General features: G+C 34.5%; 1 protein-coding gene and 1 pseudogene across 1 annotated transcript in view; one reads left to right on the forward strand and one right to left on the reverse strand.

The window, feature by feature from the left end:
- Positions 1-19501, reverse strand: part of Usp32 (ubiquitin specific peptidase 32) — a 171482-nt gene that overhangs the window by 140650 nt on the left and 11331 nt on the right. The window lies entirely within an intron of this gene.
- On the forward strand, positions 9977-11594 carry LOC113189281 (large ribosomal subunit protein uL22m pseudogene; annotated as a pseudogene).

Raw genomic sequence — 19501 nt, forward strand, 5'->3', positions numbered from 1 at the left:
TTCTAAAAAAAAAAAGAAAGAAAGAAAAGAAACATCAAGCTGGGTACAATGGCACATGCCTGTAAATCCTAGCAATTTGGAAGGCTGAGGCAGGAGGATCAAAGCACAAAGCCAGCCTCAGCAACTTAGTGAGGCCCTAAGCAACTTAGTGAGAACCTGTCTCAAAGTAAAAAAATAAAAAGGGTTGGGGATGCAACTCCCAAGGATCAAAAAACAAACAAAACAAATAGTGCATACCAACCTTGGTAATAAGTGTTTAAATCTGAAATTTCTAATACTAATGAAAATGGCCCACTGAACCTGGGTTCCAAATGCATGGATTCAACCAACCAAAGAATAAAACTATTGAAACTGCAAGTGGAATGAACACGTACAACCTTTTTCTTGTCATTATTCCCTAAACTGAACATGTATGAACCTTCTGTTGTCATTTTTCCCCAAGCAGTAGAGAATAATAACTATTTACATACCATTTACACTGTATTAGGTACTATAGGTGTGTAATATAGATATGATTTAAAGTATATTGGAGAAATATATTAAGTTATATGCAAATACTATACCATTTTATATAAGGAAATTGGATGAGATTTTAAGGAACTCAAAGTTTTGGGAATCCATGGGGAATCTAGACCTTGACAGATTCAGAGGGATAACTATATATTCATTGTATCCTAAATTCCCAATCATAACTTTCAGACAGGTGACTGACTAAAAAACTACTGGCATAGATGGCAACATGTTAACAATCCACTCATAAATAACAAGGATAAAAGTCATTGCCACTAAAAATTTAGGTAGAGGAATAAACAGTAACATTACCATTTCTTGTTTATGGTTTGATGAAAAAAAGAAAAGAATGTTATTTCAATAAGTGTTAAGTTTTACTTAAATGAGAAAAATATTCACTGTTATTGCTTCTTATTAAAACCCAAGTTTTAATTGTTGTTAATCTAATTTCATAAATTATTTCTCTAAAATGACTGTTTTATAGTTGATTTTAACTTTCAAGTCAATTAATCTGTAACTAAAGAATTACCTTCCTTGTAATCATTCACTCAATATTTCCCGAAGGAATTATTGTCCTAGTTAAGCACAAAAAAATTGTATTTTTTTTTCATTATACTGTGACTTCACGGTAATGGTTATTAACTCATTAAGAAACAAAGTAATTATGAAAAGGATACAGAGAAAAGTTTTTATAAGCAAAAGTTTATACGTGATTTTATTAAAATACCAAAAATAATGCCGCAAAACAAACGTAAGAGAAAAATTCGAACCAAGACACCAAATAGAGTTTGCCTTAAACCAAACTTCTGTAAAGTTCTGGGCTTCAAAATTACTTGAGAAATTGATTTTTTTTGCAGTGCTTGGAAATAAACCAATGATAGACAAATACTCTATCACTAAGCAATTCTTGTTTTTTAACAGCAATAATGGTAGGACTCTGACTTTAAAATTAAAATGAGCCAGGTACAGTGGCACACACTTAAAATCCCAGCAACTCAGGAGGCTGAGGCAAGAGAATCCTAAATTTGAGGCCAGCCTCAGTAACTTGGGGAGACCCTCCACAACATAGCAAAATACTATCACAAAATAAAAAAATAAAAAGGTTTTAGGATGGGCTGGGGTTGTAGCTCAGTGGTAGAGTGCTTGCTTCGCACAGATGAGGCCCTGGGTTCAATCCTCAACACCACATAAAAATAAATAAACAAAAATAAAGATTTTTTTAAAAAAGGACTTAGGATTCAACTCAGTTGTAAAATACACCTGGGTTCAATACCCAGTACCACATACACACCCACAAAAAAAAGGCTGAGATGTAGTTCAGTGGTAGAGTTCCTGGGTTCAATTCCAATACAGAAATAAATAAATAAACTAAATAAAAATTAAATTTCAGGAAAAAGAATTATTACTTTGTTAGATTTAGTAGAACTAACCAATGATTATTAATTTCCATAATCTAAAAATTAAGAATTGTATTTAAATATAATTAAAATTTTTATATTTACTGGTTTATTATAAAGGATGTTATAAAGATATAATTTAAATTTTTAATATATATATTAAATTTTCTCAAATTTTTTTCACTTAAGTCTACTTGTTTAAATTCTTGGTGCTGCTTTTCTTCCGGAAACAGAAACACAATGCTATTATTAAAGCATACGAGAGAGGCTAGGGACATAATGCCTAACACCATGGGTTCCATTTCCACCACTACCAAAACAAAAAGTGGGTAAGAATTTTAAGGCTACATTTTAAAAGAATCTCATATACTTCAAAGAATCATATAAGATAGCCAATAACAACAAACTTTGAATATTCAAGGATTGTCCTGAAAAGTTCCACTTAATTCACTTCACCCTATTTCACTTTTTAGTTTTTTTGGTAGCACTGGGGATTATAACCAGGTACCCAGGTACTCTACCACTGAGCAACAACACTACCCCTCTGACCCAGTTTAAAAGAACAATTCCATCCTTCTTGCTGCAAGAGAAATGCAAGAGATGATGGAAGATTTCACATTGTGCTCCAGTACTGAACAGTGTACCATTTGCTGTTTATATGGACACAATGCCTTTATTTTATTTATTTATTTTTATGTGGTGCTGAGGATCAAATCCAGAGCCTCACCACTTTACCACTGAGCCACAAACTCAACACTTATACAAACATTAGATTGCTTTCATTCCCCGTATGTAGTAAATTTTAAGGTGGAGAAGAAAGCAATTCTTCATTATCTCTTACAGCAGGAAGGATGGAATTGTTTTACTAACAGGCCAGAGTGATAGGGTTGTTGCTCAGAAATACTGACCTAAATGATGGGCTGGGGTTGTGGCTCAGTGGCAGAGCGCTTGCCTTGCACACATGAGGCACTGGGTTTGATCCTTAGCACCACATAAAAATAAACAAAATAAAGACATTGTGGCCATGTATAACTTAAATAAAAAAAAGAACTAAATAAGGACTGGGGTTGTAGCTCAATGGCAGAGCACTTGTCTAGTGTAGACACCTCACCACAACATAAAAATAAATTAAAAAAGAGATATTGTGTCCATATAACTACATATATGTGTGTTGAATATGTGTGCGTGTGTGTGTGTGTGTGTGTGTGTGTAATTTTTTTTTTTTTTTTTTTTTTAGGATTAGGGATATAGCTCTGGGCTCAATCCTCAGTACCAAACAATGATGATAATGATGACCATGCTGATGGTGATAAAACATAAAATAAACCTAGGTTCCTGGACACAGTATTTCATACTTCTCAGCAATTTCCTGATAACCATACATGGTTCTACATACAACCTCAAGATGGCAACATTCTTAAGTTTTATTACATAATTGCAAAAGTGTACAAAAACTTCACAAACAACCAAAGCAGAACAAAATAATTAAAATAAGGAAGTCTGGGGTTCATATGGTGCAATGCAAGTTTCTCTTGAGAAAATACACACATTTCTGATACAAAACTAACTGGAAAAATAAAACGATTTTTAAAACAGAGAAGATATTTTTATGCATATAGAAATTATTTTTAAGACTTTTTATTTATTTATTTTTTTTAGTTATCGGTGGACACAACATCTTTGTTTGTATGTGGTGCTGGGGATCGAACCCGGGCCGCACACATGCCAGGCGAGCACGCTACCGCTTGAGCCACATCCCCAGCCCCGACTTTTTATTTTTTTAAAGACCAGAGTGCTAGGGTGTGATTCAGTGGTAGAAGCTTGCCTAGCATGCAGGCAGCCTTGGATTCTATCTCTAGTAAGGGAGCAGGAGTATAATTAAGAATAGAAATGATTCCCTAGCTCATATTGGATTAGCTGCTTAGCAAATTTAAAAGGTCATAAATTCAGACCCTATGTTTTACCACACTCCAATATAAATTTCAGGTAAATTTTCAAAAGCTGAATATTAAGTTTAAATATATGAAGTCCTAAATTAGGATTATTTTTCAAACACATGTTGGAGTAAAAATGCAAAATACCAGAGGTAAAACACAATAGTCAGCAGATTTGACAACAAATTTTTAATTCATGCACATTCAAAACAGCAAAAAAAGCTAAGATAGTAAACTAATTAGAAAAGTACTTACAGTGAATTTGCGAAGTGGTTAACATTTAAGGTATTTATTCTAAAGTGTTCTACAAACCGATTTTTTTTTTTTTTTCATTTTGTGCTATTGAGCCCAGGGGTGCTCTACCACTGAGTCACATCCTTGGCCCTTCTAATTTTTGATTTTGAGAAAAAGTCTCACTAAGTTTCTGAAGCTGTCCTTAAACTTGCAATTCTTGTGCCTCTGCCTCCCAAGTAACTGGGATTACAGACATGTACTACTATGCCCAACTACAAATTGATTTTAAAGAACAATTTTCAGAACTAATAGTGATGATAAGAAACAAAGAACAAAAAAAAATTTACAAGGATGAGGAAATACAACTAGCAAAAATGTGGAGAAAGGTTCTCTACCTTGACACTATTCAAAAAAATACAAATTAAAAACTGTCATTTTTAGATTATTCAATTGGCAAAGAAAATTTTTGCAAATTTTACTACCAAATGTTGACAAATGTTTAGTAAAGCCAACACTCAGATACGAATGTCAAATTATTTGAAGACCACAAGCTTAGCATGCATGAGGCTCCTGGTTTTATCTTCAGCCCCAAAAGAAAATCAGAAGATTCCTTCAGAGGTCCAACATAAGAAGTTTCAGACAAAACTATAAGAGAAAAAATTAGCTCTGAAACTATTATATTAAAGAAAATTTCCTAGAACTGAAGAAGACTAGTCTTCAGACTAAAAGAACTCATTTTAACAAACAGGTGAAAACAGAATCATATAAAAGTGGAATTTCAGAATAAAGATCCAATCAACTTCTGTAGACAGAAACAATTACCATGGTTCTAAAATTAGAATGGCACTGGGTATCTCAACTACTTGGGAAGCTAGGCTAAAATTGAGGGTATCTTTACAGATTCTGAAGAAAAATTATTTCTAACTTAGAATTTTAACTCAGACTTTTAGTCAAGTATGAGGATAGGTTTAAAATATTGTCAAACTTATGAGTATCAAATACATTACCTCATAATCTCAGAAAGTTCCAAGAGGAAGTCATGTTTCAAACTGAGACAAAATTTAGAAAGCAGAACATCTGGAATCCAAGTAACAAAAGATCTAGTAGAGAATTCCCAGGATGAATGAAGGAGTTCCCCAGAACATAAATACGAGTCAGGTTCACACAGTAACCATTCAGTTTGAAACCATTGAGATGGCCAGCCACAGGAGACATCAGAAGAAGAAACTGCCAACATCTGGTAGTCTTGACAGGAATCTTGGTAAAGTAACATGTGCCTCACTCTCCACCCTCAAAAAATACCAGGCGCAGCAGTCATAGCCAAGGTGCTCTCACTTGACTTATGGGGCAAAGATACTTAAGTGAAGAAGCTGCCCTCACGAGTTGAAGTGTACCCAAAGCCAATGTATATTCCCAAAGGAAAGAGAAAAAAAAAAAAAATATATATATATATATATATAAAGAATCTCATCCTTAGGTCAGTAATCATGTCTATATATGTAATAAGGATGTCATGAGGCTGTCTTTTCTGAAAGACTCAAAGTTATAACTTGGAGAAGCATGGGGGACAATGCAGGAATAGCTTCAGGACACAGGGTTTCCTCTGCAACAATTCACCAAAAATCAATTTCCCAAGGCTACTACTAAATAAGTGACAACTACTTAGAATATGAAGCAAAAACAAAACCACAATTATTGGCTCCAGGGAAACAAAGGTTGTGCTAGAAAAGTTATCACAGCCTATTACATAACTCAGCTGAAGATCATATAAACAGGGTCATGATAAGATAAACACTGAATATTTATCTAACATTAACATATAACTATGGTTATAACAAGTAATAAGGACAGGAGAGAGGGAAGTGGCTATGGGGGAGAGAGGAACAAAGACCAAATTCTCATGCTCAGAAAAGGGAAGCTGGGCTGGGGTTGTAGCTCAGTGGTGGAATGCTTGCCTGGCACACGTGGGGCACAGGGTTCAATTTTCAGCACCACATAAAAATAAATAAATAAAGGTATTGTGTCCATCTATAACTTAAAAAAAAATTTTTTAAAGGAAATGGGGAGTCAATAGATAATGTGTAAATCTGAAAAAAAAAAAATCAATACCAGGGCTGGGGTTGTGGCTCAGTGGATGAGTGCTTGCCTGCATGTGTGAGTCACTGGGTTCGATTCTCAGCACCACATACAAATAAATGAATAAAATAAAGGTCCATCAACAACTAAAAATATATGTGTATATGAAGTTTTTTTAAAAAAATCAATACCAAATACCAAAGATCAACTAACAGAATATAATGTGGTTTCAGGGAAGGAGAAAATACCAAGGAAGGTTAAGAGAACTGCTTCTCATTTAACAAATCTTGTTCAAACTATTTAACACTTTAAACTATAGGCATATATAACACTGATTAAAAATATACATCTTGGGGCTGGGTTTGTGGCTCAGTGGTAGAGCATTCGCCTAGCACAGCGGGACTCAGGTTCGATCCTCAGCACCACATAAAAATGAAGGCATTGTGTTGTGTCTATCTACACCTAAAAAATAAATATTTAAAATATATATATATATATACACACACACATCTCAGGACTGGGGTTGTGGCTCAGTGGTAGAGCTCTTGCCTAGCACAAGTTAGGCACTGGTTCGATTCTCAGCTCCACATAAAAATATAAATAAATAAAGTTAAATATATGTGTATATATACATACATCTCAGAAATACAAGATACAAAATTGCATGTACATAATGATTAAAACAATTAGAAAATATTAACTTGAAAAAAGTTAACTCAAATAATTAACTGTTAGCTGACAGAATTAAGCAGAATTTTCTTCCATTATTTTCCAATCTCTAAGCAATACTTTTATATAGCTTTTAAAATTTTTAAGTAAGTTTTACGAAAGTGCGATTGGTTGGTAGTTTATATTCCTGTTTGCCTTTGCTTACAACACTTGCTCCCTGTTTGGATACTACCTAGAAAGTAGTATTCTTTCTCAGTACAGAACCTAGAACAGTGAAGACCTTTAATAAATATTTAATTTTAAAATGTTTAATTTTTTATAAAATTTTTAATAATTTTTAATAAAATTTAATAATTTTTAAAGAGAAAAGAAACTAATATACACAGAAAAGAAGAGCTTTCTTAAAGGAAAATATGATTTCTCATGAAATTTCATTTTTTCTACTTCAAGTTTTAAAATAATCTGCCTTTAACTTCTTTATAGAATACAGATGAACAAAATATTTTTCACGTCTTTACTAGATGATTACCTGAAGGATAAACTCAAAATTTATCTTAAAAATTCTTCATAAAACTTTGACGTTGGAAAGAATTTTATACTTTTTAAAAACAGATTTTAATTTTATTTTAAAATATAATTAGTGTACTATAATTAATTATAGTACACTAATTATAGTACACTAATTAACTGAATAAAAGGCCAAGACCTCTTTTCTTATCATACTCTGCATCAATATACTTTCAGTGACATTACCAAATAGCAATTTTTCTGGTTCCCAAAATACTTCAAAAAGTTGTGAAACAACAAAGGAAATAATTTAAAAGAAGCTATTGGAAACATCACAAACACCATTTGATTTTCATGAAGCAACTGGCTATAAAGCATAAAAAGCATTTTACCCATTAATCTGAAAACTACTAACCTAAAAAAGGCATATCACAAAAATTTTTAAATTAAAAGGATACTTCAAATTCCAATGAAATACCAACATAAAGATAAAAACTACTTATTACATCACATGTGAAACATTGCTTATTCATGAAAAAAAGGCCTAAAGGTGAAAGTTCTTTTTTTACTTCTGATTTTATTTTGCAATAAGAGAGTCTTTGAAAAACAATTTAAATTCATTAGAAAAAAGATATAATAATAAAAACTACCTTCAGCTGTACCACACAGCTAATGTTTGCAAAACATATATCCAATTTGTTTTCTTTACATACATTATTTACAAAAATAAAATACATAGGGCTGGGGATGTGGCTCAAGCGGTAGCGCTCTGGCCTAGCATGTGTGCGGCCCGGGTTCGATCCTCAGCACCACATACCAACAAAGATGTTGTGTCCGCCGAGAACTAAAAAATAAATATTAAAATTCTCTCTTAAAAAAAAATAAAATAAAATAAAATAAAATAAAATAAAATACATAAAATATTTCCTATGAGCTTTAATGGGTACGATATTCATTGTATAGATAAAACATTTATTTTACTAATCCTCTACTAATGGACACTTAGGTTATTCATAATTCTTTCAAAACTATAAACATTATATAATAAATAGTCATAAATCATTTGGGGAAAAATTATTAATATCTTTGCTAATCAGTTCCCCAAGAAATAAAAAGTACCTAATGCTAAAAATCTAACCACAGAAAATAAACCACATAAGACAAGAAGCCTGTACAATTGTAAGAAGGAAGAAAAAATGAGATTACAAAAAAATAAAATTGAGGTTATATAGCAAAGCCTCCTATCCTTTTCCCTACCAATCACATACATTCCTCAAATGTCTTTGTCAAGGTATGTTTCACATTTAGACATACTAATGTATAAATGTGTACTAATGTCCTCCTTGCATGGTTACAGTAGGCATGAATTACAGTTCCCACAGTTAAATTAGCACAAGTCCCCCCAAAACACAGTTCAAATTTCAGTCATCATAATATATTAACTGTAAAAGCTATGTGAAGAACAAATTTCTCTGCTAGTTCTTTCTTCAATCTATGAAGCACATCATCTTAACTGACCAAATCACTTCTTTCAAAACTGTACATGACTGATCATTTTGTATCTGCTATTTAGTTCATCCAGAGTAGTTGTGCAGTAAGTCCACAAAATATTTCATGAAAATTGATAATCAAACAAGAGAACAGCCCAACAAAGATGAAAATGCAACAAAGAAAAGTGATAATGTGGGACTTGGGTAGAGCGCTCAGTAGTAGAGTGCTTGCCTTGCATGTGTGAGGCCCTAGGTTCTAACCTCAGCACCACATAAAGATAAATAAATAAATAGAGGTACATGTCCATCTACAACTAAAAAAATTTAAAAAAAAAGAAAAGTGATAATGCTATATCTGGACTAAACATGAAGAGAGATTTAGAAGAAAACAACAGACTATGAGAATGCTGAATTGTTGATATATAGCTAGACCTTACTAAAGGTGGACTTCTCAACAAGACTGTAGCAAAAAAAAAAATCAATGTTTATAGCAGCTCAATCCACAAATAGCTAAGCTATGGAACCAAACTAGGTGCCCTTCAACAGATGAATAAATAGGTAAAGAAAATGTAGTATATATACAATGGAATATTACTCAGCCATAAAGAAGAATGGAATTATGGCATTTGCCAGTAAATGAATGGAACTGGAGACTATCACGATAAGTGAAATAAGCCAATCCCCCCCCAAAAAAAACAAAGGCCAAAATGTTCTCTCTGACATGAGGATGCTAACACACAATAAACGAGGGAGGAAGGGAGAATAGAAGCTCCTTAGATTAGACAAAGGGGAATGAATGGAAGGGAGGAGGGATGAGAATAGGAAAGACAGTAGAATGAATAGAACATAACTTTCTTATATTCACATATGAATACACTACCAGTGAAACTCTGCATCATGTACAACAAGAATGGGATCCTAATTAGAAAAAGTTATATTGCATATATGTATGTCAAATATACTCTATTGTCATGTATAGCTAAAAAGAAAAAATTAAATTAAAAAAATTAAAAAGATTGTGGCAAGAAGATGAAGGTAATAAAGAGAAAGAAGATGACCAGAGGAGGTGATGCTCACAAAAACAAATTTAAATTAAAGGGACTCTCGTGGGCTGGGGATGTGGCTCAAGTGGTAGCACGCTCGCCTGGCATGCGTGCGGATGCCGGCCAGGTTCGATGCTCAGCACCACATACAAAGATGTTGTGTCCGCCGAAAACTAAAAAATAAATATTTTTTTAAAAATTCTCTCTCTCTCTCTCTCTCTCTCTTAAAAAAAAAATTAAAGGGGCTCTCTCAGGTATTTCACAACACTGACAGCACAAAAAAAGAAAACTTGGAAACTGAGCCAAACTTAGCGAGATACTACAATTCACCAAGACATAGAAAAGATGCTCAATCCAAATTATTAGTTACACAATAAGAAAAGATAAGTACTGCCAGGCGCGGAAGAGCATGCCTGTAACCCCGGCGGATCTGGAGGCTGAGACTGGAGGATTGCTAGCTCAAAGCCAGCCTCAGGAATGGCGAGGCACTAAGTAACTCAGTGAGATCTTGTCTCTAAATAAACTACAAAAAAGAGCTGGGTATGTAGCTCAATGGCCAAGTGCCTCTGGGTTCAATCCCCCTCAAAAAAAAAACACTTTTTTTTTTGGCCTTATCAGTAGAATCTCCTTAGCTCTTCTATATTTAAAAAAGAAAAAGGAGAGCTGGGCACAATGGTGCATGCCTGCAATCCCAGCGGCTCAGGAGCCTGAGGCTGGAGGATCATGAGTTCAAAGCCCGCCTCAGCTACTATTCTTGATATATCAATTTTCTTAAAAAAAAAAATTTGTGTTATACATGGACACAATTTCTTTGTTTATTCACTTTTATGTGGTGTGGAGAGGCTCGAACCCAAAGCCTCACATGTGTGAGGCAAAGGCTCTGCCACTGAGCCACAACCCCAGCCCTCTGGATAGATTTTTAATAAACACTTGAATTCTGGAAATTTACAGTATTCTAGACAAATGTCAGTTTAACCACCGAAGACAACTGAGTTAACAAAGGTAAAATTTAAGAATTCATACAAATAAAGCACTGTTCTGATTCCTGGTTGCCATGAACTGAGAAACTTTCCTCCTACAGGCCCTTCCACCATGATGTTCTGCCTCCCCTTAGACTCAAAGAAATGAGGCCAACCAACCATGGACTGAAACCTCTGCCACTTCTTTTCACCTAACAGTGTGTTACCCCAATCATATGTTCACACAAGGGATTCACTTGAGATTTCTGGGAGATGGGAGAGGAAGAATAAAATTGTTTACCCTCCACAACTGCCTGGCAAACTTCAAAGACCAACAAAAATCTACCACAAAAACAAAGTTAAAAAAAAAAAAAAAGGCAAAATTAATGTGAGGAATGTCCACTGACCAGGCTTTGGCTCAAATGGAATTCAGTGACACAAAAAGGAGGGGAACAAAAAATTAAACAGGTCTTTTAGAAGCACAAAATATGGCAGTAAGAGACCAACTACAATGTGGAACTCAGATCCATTTTATGGACAGCTGAGTCTACCTTAGGGTGAAGCTAGTGCCTGAAACACATCCACTAGCAACCACAGGCGGAAGTCACTTGGAATCATGGAGAAAGTTTATTGTCATCATTTTACCAAGTTGATGGAAGGATCCCAACATTCACCTGAGGAACCAAAGACAATAGTCACTCACACCACGGAGTATATTCAGGACCTCTGCAGCCAGACTATCATTCATGCTTATCCCATCTACTCAGGAGGCTGAGGCAGGAGGATCACTAGTTTGAGTACAGCCTGAGCAACTTAGCCAGACCCTGTCTCAAAATTAAAATTTTCAAAAAGGGCTGGGGATGTGGCTCACTGGTAGAGCACCCATCACTGGGTTCAATCCGCCAGTACTGAGAACGGTTAGGGGAGAGGAAAGAGAACAAAGAAACTTTAAAGGCAAAACACACACACACACACACACACACACAAAGTACTACTACTACTACTACTTTTTTTTTTTTTTTGGTATTCAGTAATAAGATCAATATGTGTACATGTAGTCAGTAATAAAGGCAAACATTTTTTGACGTTCCCTAATGAAAATCCTGATTTTTTTTACTCCAGGTAAGATTTGAAATAAAGTTGGCTCTCCTATGCTTTTTCACAGGCATCACTGCTTTTTTACCAGTACCATTTGCTTTAATTTACCCACATACTGTAAATTACTCAGATATTTCCAACAGATTCTTCATTTTGGAAGGTACAGGTGTAAGGACTAAGGCTCCTTTTATGTTATTTTTTTGCAGTTGTGAAGTCAATCTACCAATGCTTTGTAATTGGTTATAATCTCTGCACAATCTGTAACATTATTTAAATTCAAAACTACATAACTGACTTCATCAAAATTTAAAACATTTGACCAAAAGGTATTTTCAAGAACATAAAAGGTAACTCATAGAATGGGAGAAAATATTTGCAAATCATATTTCTAATAAGGGATTAATATCCAGAATAAAAACTCCTATAAGTCAACAATTAAAAACAAATGATCCAATTAAAAAATGAGTAAAGAGCTTAAATAGACATTTCTCCAAATATACACCAATGACCAATATGTACATGAAAAGATGCTCAACATCATCAGTCATTAAGGAACTACAAATCAAAACCATAATGATACTAAGTCACACTCCCTAGGATGTCTACTAATTTAAAAAGATAACAAAAACTGAATAGGATATAGAGAAGATAGAGCTCTTGTGCATTGCTGGTGGGAATATAAAATGTTACACTTGGGGTGGAAACAAGTTTAGCAGTTCCTTAAAAAAAGTAAACATACAACTTATAACCATATGACCCTGCAATTTCATCCCTATGTAGAGAGCCAAAAGAACTGAAAGTAGAGCCAGCTCCAGTGGTACACACTTATAAATCCTAAGTACTAAGGAGGTCGAGTAAGGAGAATTGCAGGTTCAAGGTCAGTCTCAGCAACTTAATGAAAGCCTGTCTAAAAATAAAAACCTGGGGATGAAACTCGGTGTCAAAGTGCCTTTGGATTCAATACCAGTACAGGGATGGGGGAATTGAAAATAGAGACTCAAAAGAATATCTGTATACCAATGTTAATATCTCACAATAGCCAAAAGGTGGAAATAACTCACATGTCCTATCAATAAATGAATGTATAAACCAGATGCGGTATATACACAGCATTCAGCTAGAAACAGGAATGAAATTCAGCTACATGCTACAACATGGATGAACCCTGAAAACATTAACCTAAGTGAAATAAGGCATGAAAGGATTAATATATGATTCTATTTAATTCAGTTCCTACACAGGCAAATTCAGAGACAGAAAGTACAGCAGAGGTTACCAGGGTCTAGGCAAAAGGGGAATGAGGAGTTATTGTTTAATGGGTAGCGAGTTTGTTTGGGATGAGGAACAAGTTCTGGAAACAAACAGTGGTGAAGGTTGTATGAGATCATGAATATACTTAAGAACACTAATTATACACTTAAAAACCCTTAAATGATAACTTTCATGTTATGCATATTTTACCAAAATAATAAAATGGATTAGTAAACCATAAAAAAAAAATGTGTATACCCGAGTTTGGGAAAATTCAACAAAAATTCAAATAATGAGGATCGTGAGTTCAATGCCAGCCTTAGCAATTTATCAAGGCCCTAAGCAACTCAGTGAGACCCTGTCTCTAAATAAAAACACAAAAAATGGCTAGGGATGTGGCTTAGTGATTAAACATCCCTGAGTTCAATCCCTGGCATCTACCAAAAAAATTCAAATGAAATAATCCAGAAGTATCTTAATTATCCTAAAAAACATGAAGAGGCTCAAAACACAAAGTAACGATAAGGAAATAATCATTACTGATCTGATCAGTTTACATGAAAACATATATACTGAAATATCATATTGGGGCTGAGATGTGGTTCAGTGGTAGTGTACTCACAAAGAAGAAAAGGAGAGAAAGGGAGACAGAAAGAGATCACACTATAACTCATAAATATGTACATTTTTCATTCAAAAAGTATTTTTTCAGCCAAGCGCCTGTTATCCTAGTGGCTAGGGAGGCTGAGACAGGAAGATCAGGAGTTCAAAGCCAGCCTCAGCAACCTAGAGAGGCACTTAGCAACTCAGCAAGATCCTGTCTCTAAATAAAAAAATTAAAAGGTCTGGGGATGTAGCTCAGTGGTAAAGTGCCCTGAGTTCAATCCTCAATACTCATAATAATAATTAATTTTAAAGATGTAGTTGAGCCAGGTGTGGTGGCATGCACTTGTAGTCCTAGCTACTCAGGAGGTTAAGGCAGGAAGATCAGTTGAGACTAGGAGTTCAACGTAGGCAATTTAGTGGTTAAAAAAAAAAATGACATAGTTGAAAATACAATACTGCTTCTCTCGAGATACATAACATACATAAAAAATGCGTATTTATGTGTTAGTATGTTAAAATACTTTCAAAAAATATATACTAATTTTTAGAGAATATTTTACAACAATGTATTGTCAAATTAGCCCCTACATAAATTAAGAAAAACAGTAGGGTTTCTTAACTCTTAAAGGATAACTGCGAAGACTTAGTAAATATGAAAACTTTGAAGAGCTAAAAAATCCACCCGCAACTATTTTCACTTCTATAGGAAAATGCATAAATAATTACCATACTCCAGACAGAGGGACTAAAGACACTAAGATAAACAGTAAAGTCTACCCTTTCAGTTTAGCTTACCACAGCCAGGAACACAAGAGGCACTGGTAAAGAGTAGACATTTGGGGTATGTTTTCAAATCCTCAAAGTGACACAAATACATGAGGCAAGCAAGTCTTCTAAATTCCAAAGCAACCTACAACTGTCTTATCTTCTAATAAATTCTTCTATCACAAAAAGAATTGTCATGCAGTGCAGTTCTCTAAGATCTATCATTGTAACCTGCAGTCACATTCTATACTTACAAATTGGAAGCTGGAGATATGAACCAATATTATCTGACATTTAGAAGACATGGAAATGGAAGTAAAAGGGTGTAATTTAAAAAAATTTCTTTTTTTAAAATATTTATTGTTTTTTAGGTGTAGATGGACACAACACAATGAAAGCCTTTATTTTTATGTTGTGCTGAGGATCGAACCCGGGTCCCGCCCATGCTAGGCTCTACCACTGAGCCACAATCCCAGCCCCAAAAAGAAAAATTTCTTAAATTCTTATTTAAGAAAGAACTATGAATTTTTTTAAAGCAACCTATCACAATTATATAAACCAATGACTATAACCATATGGTTTTCTCAATCATCAAGCACATGGTGAATACCTAAGGAGTGCTTAAAACAGTGCAAAGTTAAAAAAAAAAAAAAAAAAAAAAAGTTTCACCCACAAGAAGATCTCAATCTAGTGGGGTAGTAAACCATTACACAGGAAACAATATCATGTGTATGAAAAATACTCAAATATAAAGGATGTAAATTAAGAGTCACAAGATTTCAGAGGAGATAAATAAGTGCTAGACAATACATCAAAAATTCCTGAGAAGACAGCAGGATTTTTGTTTGTTTTGTGGCACTGGAAACATTCTACCACTGATCCACATCCCCAATCCTTTTTAATTTTTGAGACAAAATTGGAGGTTTCAAACTTGTGATCCTCCTGCCTTAGCTTCTTCTCAAGTACCTGGGATTACAGGCATGCACCACAAAGGCTAGCAAAGGAAGTTAAGATTTTGGCAAAGACCAGAATAGACAGAATCAAATGAGAATAAATCTTTACAATCTAACTTCATCTTGTCTTGTCAACACCTTGTATACAATTATATACAATTATCAGAATAGATGTGAGGGGAGGAAAAAGTCATCCCAGATAATAGAAGTGACAGAAATATGACAAGAGCAAACCAATTATCCCCATAGGATGCTTACTGTGGAGAAGAGGTTAAAATTTTTAAGTAGGGACAATTGGTGTAGTGCACATTGGTAGTTCCGATAGTAGGGAGGCTGAGACAGGAGGATTTTAAATTTAAAGCCAGACTGAGCACAACACTAAGATCCTCTTTTAAATTAAAAAAAAAAGGAATATGTATCAAATTAAATTACATGGTGAAAAAAGGTGCCAAAATGCAAAGAATTTTTACATGACTTTCCCAAGTCCCCTATTTACACTGAGTACTCGATGTTCAAAGACATACCTAAGAATCATCACACCAAGGTTAACCTGTAAAAAGTGGCCACCCAAATTTAAACAAAGGTGCTAATTATACCCAAATCAGAAATCTACTAGTTCCAAGCCAGGCAAGATGGCCCACGCTTGTAATCTCAGTGACTCAGGAGGCTGAGGATGTCAAATCAAGGCCAGCTTCAGTAATTTATCAAGAACCTGGCTCATAATAAAAAATGGCCACATTCAGTAGCACACGCCTGTAATCCCAGCAACTCAGGAAGCTGAGACAGGAAGATCGCAAGTTCAAAGCGAGCCTCAGCAATTTAGTGAGACTGTGTCTCAAAATAAAACAAAGAGACTGGGGTTGTGGCTCAATGATTAAGCACCAAAGGGTTCAATCCTCAGTATCAAAAATAAATAAAAATAAGAAACCGAGGGCTAGGGACGTAGCTCAGTGGTAGAACATTCCTGGGTTCAAAAAAAAATCTAGCCTTTACATAAAAGGTCTTCTTCTTTCTTTTATATTTACTACTGAGTGCTTCATGGGTTCAAATAACTTTAATTTAGGACTAGGAAGCATTATTTATAATGCCTTAATAATAAATGTTGATATTTCTGGAATATTTGACTATTTACATAAACAACATCAGTCAAACAATGATTTATTCTATTGAAACTACAACTTAGCCAGGCACAGTGGCACATGCCTATAATCACAGCAGCTTCAGAGGCTGAAGCAGGAGGATCTTGAGTTCAAAGCCAGCCTCAGCAAAAGCGAGACACTAAGCAACAACTCAGAGAATCTGTCTCTAAAATTATCATTACTAGCTTTTTTCTGTCAGCTTTCTTTATTCATAGAGCACCAAGTTATCCCTTCTTTCAGTCAACATTTCTTCCCATGGATCAGAGGGCGGTTCTCAGTAGGCAGGCAACAGGGAGAAGTTCCACAATCTCAATTAACATCTTAATAAGCCCCTGCCAGTCACCTCTAAGCCCCTTAATCCTTATTTTGAAATCCATCAAAAAAATAAAGACAATCAAACTAGCAGCTGTAATGTATTGGGATGACTACTACAAAGTTCTTTATAGCAAAACAGAGGAGGAAGAATAAGGGCAGTGTTAGGGAAAGCTTCTAATACAGCTCAATTCCTGGGCTTAGTTTTGATTATAAAGATCTGATCAGGGGGCTGGGGTCATGGCTCAGCAGCAGAATGCTCACCTCACACATGCTGGGCCCTGGGTTTGATCCTCAGCACCACATAAAAATAAACAAAATAAAGATATTGTGTTCAACTACAACTAAAAAATAAATATTTTTTAATATAAAAGACCTGGTCAGGTAGTAAATATATTAGGCATAAAGAGGAATGAAATTATAGCATTTGCTGGTAATGAATGGAATTGGAGACTATCTTGTTAAGTGAAATGTTAAACCAATCCCAAAAAAACCAAAGGCCTAATGTTCTCTCTGATATGTGGATGCTGACTCACAATGGGAGGGGCTTCACCAGATTGAACAGGGAGAGTAGGGAGAAGAGAAAAGGAATGAGAATTGGAAAATAGAAAAGACAGTAGAATGACAGAATAACTTTCATACATTCATATATGAATATATGACCAGTGTATCTCCACATTATGTACAACTACAAAAATGAGAAGTTATATATACTCCATGTATGTATGATATGTCAAAATATATTCTGCTAGGGGGAGGAAGGATAGTAGAAAGAATCAGACATTATTACCCTACGTATGTATATAACCATACAACTGGTGGGATTCTACAACATATGTAACCAGAAGAACGAGAAATTATCCATTATAGATGATGCATCAAAGTGCATTCTACTGTCATGTTAACTAATTAAAACTATTTAAAAAAAAATACATTCTCTGTCATGTATAACCAAAAAGACTGGGTTCAATCCCCTGTACCACATAAAAATAAATAAAGATATTGTGTCCAACTAAAAAAATATTAAAAGAAAAAAATCTGGCCTGATAGTTCAAGGGAAAGATACATGCTAGTTCATTGATAAACATGCCTACCACTATGTCAACTGCTAGAAATAAACACACTGGCCCTAATTTCAAGACACTAGTAATTAATCTTGTTAGCAATTTCCTTCACAGAAAGAATGCTTCAAACCAATGTGATTCTGCAACCTGTACACTCAGAAAAATGAGAAATTATACCCCATTTGATTCAAATATATGATATGTCAAGATCATTATACTGTCATGTGTAACATACATACATACATAAATAAATAAATAAAAACAATGCTTCAATTTTAGTCTTAAAATTGAGAATCAGGGGCTGGAGTTGTAGCTCAAGCATGTGTGAGGCACTGGGTTCAATTCTCAGCACCACATACAAATAAATAAATAAATAAATGTATACTTAAAAAGAATCAAAAACAAAAAAAGAGGGAGAGCGACTCAGGCATGGTGGTGCACACCTGTAATTCCAGTGGCTCAGGAGGCTGAAACAGAAGGATCACAAGTTTAACTTGACAGCCCCAGCAACTTAGCAAGGCCCTGAGCAACTCAGCAAGGCCCAGTCTCTAAATATAAAAAAAGGGCTAGGGATGTGGCTTAGTGGTTAAGCACCCCTGGATTCAATCCCTAGTACCAAAGAGAACTAAAAATAAAAATTATTTCACCATGCATACACAAAAAAGTAAATATTGCACGAATTCTATTTATATAAGGTGTGAAAATAGTACAAGCAATCTATGGTGACAAAAGTCAGAATAACTGTAAGGGACAGTATCAACTGAGATAGGAAAGGAAGAAGTGTATTTGGATTCTGGAAATTTATATTTGACTTTGCATGGTGGTTACTTGGGCACACACCTAAAAATTCATCAAGCCATACAGTAAAATGTGTGCATTTTACTACATGTAAGTAATAAAGGAAGGGGGAGTTGAGTTGGGGGTATGACTCAGTACTAGAGCACTTGTCTAGCATATGTGAGGCTCTGGGTTCAATCCTCAGTACCACATTAAAAAATAAATGAAATAAAGGTATTGTATCCATCTACAATTAAAAAATTATATGTGTGTGTGTATATATATATACATACATATAAAAGAAGAAAGGGAGAACCTGTGGAGAAGTAAAACATTTCAAGATCAAGACTATAATCCTCCACTCCATTTGCAAAGACATGAGTTCAGGGAGAAACCAAATCACAGAAACTACCAGTTTGCCATGCTGAGCTTAGAAAGATTACTTTGGTAAAAATATAAAGAATAGATTGGCAAGGTACAGTCCAAGGTACATATGAAGGTCTAATCTAAGTTGATGACTTTACAGATGGAGAATAGAAGATAAGAAGGTATAAAGAGGTAGTATTGTAAATAAATTAAATATGAAAAAAAGAAAAGTATTTTAATTAATGGCCTGGTTTCTGGCTTGGGCCTGTGTAATTCATAAAGACATGAAACATATAAGAAAAGTTATAGAAAAATAAGTTGCATTTAGTTTTGGACTCTACTAAAATAATA

This window comes from Urocitellus parryii, chromosome 7 (assembly GCF_045843805.1).
Source record: "Urocitellus parryii isolate mUroPar1 chromosome 7, mUroPar1.hap1, whole genome shotgun sequence".
Taxonomy (NCBI): Eukaryota; Metazoa; Chordata; class Mammalia; order Rodentia; family Sciuridae; genus Urocitellus; species Urocitellus parryii.